Source organism: Heptranchias perlo, unplaced genomic scaffold (genome assembly GCF_035084215.1).
Source record: "Heptranchias perlo isolate sHepPer1 unplaced genomic scaffold, sHepPer1.hap1 HAP1_SCAFFOLD_406, whole genome shotgun sequence".
Classification (NCBI taxonomy): Eukaryota; Metazoa; Chordata; class Chondrichthyes; order Hexanchiformes; family Hexanchidae; genus Heptranchias; species Heptranchias perlo.
The window spans coordinates 100,001-104,998 of record NW_027139418.1 but is presented as its reverse complement, the minus strand read 5'-3'; positions in this window follow the sequence as shown (position 1 = coordinate 104,998).

Below are 4,998 nucleotides of genomic sequence, written 5' to 3'. Positions count from 1 at the left end.
TTATTCCCACCATTACTTTGGGCTTCTGGTTCATCATTTCACGCTGTTTTACAAATCTTTGCCGCTTCACTTTTAATCCACAAACCGGGGCTCGCTTTCGGGTGGGGGGGGGGGGGGGGGGTAGCGGGTTTGGGCCGGGCACTCCACATCCCGGTGTGCGACCGGGTTCGTTCTGGTACCGCTCGGTGCCCCTCGTCCTGCTCTTGCCGCGGAAGCAAACCAGACGACCGTCGGTCTCACGCCCGAGGGGAGAGGAGGCGGAAAGCGGTTTGCAGCCTTTCGCTGTACCTCCGGCGGGCAGCGCCGCACCTCCGAGTGCTCGGTACCGTTCGCTGCGCCTCGTCCGGCCGCACGCAGCGAGCCAAACCCGGAGGAAATCGGCCTGTGCCTTCTCGAGATATGGGCCTCCGGGTGGGACGGACAAACCGGGGCCCCGAGCTCGCTTTCGGCGGCCCGGCACTCGACTTCCCGGTGTCCGAACGTGATCCTTCCGGTACCCTTCGGTGCCCCTTGCCCGACTCTAGCTCCCGTGCTGAAGCGGAGTCGGTCGGCCTGACGGCCTGCCGAGTTAACCAGCGGAAAGCGGTGCGCAGCCTTTCGCTTGCAGCTCCGGCGGGCAGCGCCGCACCTCCGGCTGCTCAGTGCCGTCCGCTGCTCCCCTTCCGGCTGCACGCAGCGAACCATACCCGGAGGAAATCGGCCTCGGCCTTCCGGAGATATGGGCCTGCGAGTGGGACCAATAAATCGGTGCACATTTCCGGCTCGGTTTCCGGCCTCGGCACTATCAGTTCACGCCGTCCGACCGACGTCGTTCTGGCACGGTTCCGTTGCTCCTTGATCCGGTCCAGCCACGGTAATCAGCCGAAGATGGTGGGGGGGACACATTGCCCGCCGAGTTAGCCGGAGGAGATCGGCCTCGGACTTCCTCAGATATCAGCCTCCGGGTGGGACAGACAAACCGGGGACCCGAGCACGCTTTCGGCGGCCCGCTGGTCGACTTCCCGGTGTGCGACCGGGTTCGTTCCGGTACCGTTCGCTGCCCCTCGTCCTGCTCTAGCCGCGGAAACAAACCCGACGACCGTCGGTCTCACGCCCGCGGAGGGAGGTGGCGGAAAGTGGTTTGCAGCCTTTCGCTGTACCTCCGGCGGGCAGCGCCCGACCTCCGAGTGCTCGGTACCGTCCGCTGCGCCTGGTCCTGCCGCACACAACGAGCCATACCCGGTGGAAATCGGCCTGTGCCTTCCAGAGATATGGGCCTCCGGGTGGGACGGACAAACCGGGGCCCCGTGCTCGCTTTCGGCGGCCCGCTAGTCGACTTCCCGGTGTGCGACCGGGTTCCTTCCGGTACCGTTCGCTGCCCCTCGTCCTGCTCTAGCCGCGGAAACAAACCCGACGACCGTCGGTCTCACGCCCGCGGAGGGAGGCGGCGGAAAGTGGTTTGCAGCCATTCGCTGTACCTCCGGCGGGCAGCGCCCGACCTCCGAGTGCTCGGTACCGTCCGCTGCGCCTGGTCCGGCCGCACACAACGAGCCATACCCGGTGGAAATCGGCCTGTGCCTTCCGGAGATATGGGCCTCCGGGTGGGACGGACAAACCGGGGCCCCGAGCGGTGGCACCCTGCTCGCTTTCAGCGGCCCGGCACTCGACTTCCCGGTGTGCGAACGTCATCCTTCCGGTACTCAACCGTGCCCCTTGCCCCACTCTAGCTCCGGCGGTAAAGCGAAGTCGGTCGGTCTCACGGACGCCGAGTTAGCAGGCGGAAAGCGGTGCGCAGCCTTTCGCTGTCACTCCGGCGGGCTGCACCGCATCTCCGAGTGCTCGGTACCGTACGCTGCGCCGCCTCCTGCCGCACGCAACGAGCCATACCCGGAGGAAATCGGCCTCGGCGTTCCGGAGTTATCCGCCTCCGAGTGGGCCTGACCAAGCGGGGTGAACTGGAAATCATTAACCAACGTACTTCCAGGTTTTCACCCGCAGAGGGCAGCACTCTATTCTCCGTTTTAAATTGGGCCGACCCGGCTCCGTTTCGAGACCCGGCACTCGACTTCCCGGTGTGCGAACGTGATCGTTCCGGTACCCAACCGTGCCTCTTGCCCCACTCTAGCTCCGGCGGTAAAGCGAAGTCGGTCGGTCTCACGGACGCCGAGTTAGCAGGCGGAAAGCGGTGCGCAGCCTTTCGCTGTCACTCCGGCGGGCAGCATCGCACCTCCCAGTGCTCGGTACCGTACGCTGCGCCGCCTCCTGCCGCACGCAACGAGCCATACCCGGAGGAAATCGGCCTCGGCCTTCCTGAGATATCAGCCTCCGAGTGGGCCCGACGAGTCGGTGGCACCCTGCTCGCTTTCAGCGGCCCGGCACTCGACTTCCCGGTATGCGAACGTGATCGTTCCGGTACCCAAACGTGCCCCTTGCCCCACTCTAGCTCCGGCGCTAAAGCGGAGTCGGTCGGTCTCACGGACGCCGAGTTACCAGGCGGAAAGCGGTGCGCAGCCTTTCGCTGTCACTCCGGCGGGCAGCATCGCACCTCCGAGTGCTCGGTACCGTACGCTGCGCCTCCTCCTGCCGCACGCAACAAGCCATACCCGGAGGAAATCGGCCTCGGCCTTCCTGAGATATCAGCCTCCGAGTTGGCCCGACGAGTCGGTGGCACCCTGCTCGCTTTCAGCGGCCCGGCACTCGACTTCCCGGTATGCGAACGTGATCGTTCCGGTACCCTTCGGTGCCCCTTGCCCCACTCTAGCTCCGGTGCTAAAGCGGAGTCGGTCGGTCTCACGGACGCCGAGTTAGCAGGCGGAAAGCGGTGCGCAGCCTTTCGCTGTCACTCCGGCGGGCAGCACCGCACCTCCGAGTGCTCGGTACCGTACGCTGCGCCTCCTCCTGCCGCACGCAACGAGCCATACCCGGAGGAAATCGGCCTCGGCGTTCCGGAGTTATCCGCCTCCGAGTGGGCCTGACCAAGCGGGGTGAACTGGAAATCATTAACCAACGTACTTCCAGGTTTTCACCCGCAGAGGGCAGCACTCTCTTCTCCGTTTTAAACTGGGCCGACCCGGCTCCGTTTCGAGACCCGGCACTCGACTTCCCGGTGTGCGACCGGGTTCGTTCCGGTACCGTTCGCTGCCCCTCGTCCTGCTCGAGCCGCGGAACCAAACCCGATGACCGTCGGTCTCACGCCCGCGGAGGGAGGCGGCGGAAAGTGGTTTGCAGCCTTTCGCTGTACCTCCGGCGGGCAGCGCCGGACCTCCGAGTGCTCGGTACCGTCCGCTGCGCCTGGTCCGGCCGCATACAACGAGCCATACCCGGAGGAAATCGGCCTGTGCCTTCCGGAGATATGGGCCTCCGGGTGGGACGGACAAACCGGGGCCCCGAGCGGTGGCACCCTGCTCGCTTTCAGCGGCCCGGCACTCGACTTCACGGTGTGCGAACGTGATCGTTCCGGTACCCAACGGTGCCCCTTGCCCCACTCTAGCTCCGGCGGTAAAGCGGAGTCGGTCGGTCTCACAGACGCCGAGTTACCAGGCGGAAAGCGGTGCGCAGCCTTTCGCTGTCACTCCGGCGGGCAGCACCGCACCTCCGAGTGCTCGGTACCGTACGCTGCGCCTCCTCCTGCCGCACGCAACGAGCCATACCCGGAGGAAATCGGCCTCGGCGTTCCGGAGTTATCCGCCTCCGAGTGGGCCTGACCAAGCGGGGTGAACTGGAAATCATTAACCAACGTACTTCCAGGTTTTCACCCGCAGAGGGCAGCACTCTATTCTCCGTTTTAAATTGGGCCGACCCGGCTCCGTTTCGAGACCCGGCACTCGACTTCCCGGTGTGCGAACGTGATCGTTCCAGTACCCAACGGTGCCCCTTGCCCCACTCTAGCTCCGGCGGTAAAGCGGAGTCGGTCGGTCTCACAGACGCCGAGTTACCAGGCGGAAAGTGGTTTGCAGCCTTTCGCTGTACCTCCGGCGGGCAGCGCCCGACCTCCGAGTGCTCGGTACCGTCCGCTGCGCCTGGTCCGGCCGCACACAACGAGCCATACCCGGTGGAAATCGGCCTGTGCCTTCCGGAGATATGGGCCTCCGGGTGGGACGGACAAACCGGGGCCCCGAGCGGTGGCACCCTGCTCGCTTTCAGCGGCCCGGCACTCGACTTCCCGGTATGCGAACGTGATCGTTCCGGTACCCAAACGTGCCCCTTGCCCCACTCTAGCTCCGGCGCTAAAGCGGAGTCGGTCGGTCTCACGGACGCCGAGTTACCAGGCGGAAAGCGGTGCGCAGCCTTTCGCTGTCACTCCGGCGGGCAGCACCGCACCTCCGAGTGCTCGGTACCGTACGCTGCGCCTCCCCCTGCCGCACGCAACGAGCCATACCCGGAGGAAATCGGCCTCGGCCTTCCTCAGATATCAGCCTCCAAACGGGCGTCACAAATCAGGGCACATGGTCAGCTGCAAAGCAGCGTCATTACAACCTCTCACTGCACCCCACACGACATTCCGCTTGCCTGCCTGCCGCTGCCTACTCTCACCAGCGAAACAAAGTCAGGATAACACCCCAATGCAAGCAGCTCCCTTCCGGCCAACCAACCCACACCAATCCCCTTGCCTGCCTCCCACAAATTCCACCAGCGAGGCAAAGTCAAAATCAACCCACAATAAACGCACTCCACAACGGCCATCGACCGCTATACACCCCCTTGGGCGACTATTAAGCCCGAGAACACTAACTGTAACCAACCGCAGTGAAAAGTTGAAGTGGCAACTCATTAACCAAATTTACATTTGGCAACTCATTAACCAACTGCATCGGTGACAACTCATTGACTGACAGGTTGATGAGTTCTCCAGGGCCCCACATGCCTCCTGCCGAATTAAAAGCTCACCCTCCCGGGCACTACCCCACAATCACCCCCCTTGGGCGACTATTAAGCCCGAGAACACTAACTGTAACCAACCGCAGTGAAAAGTTGAAGTGGCAACTCATTAACCAAATTTACATTTGGCAACTCATTAAC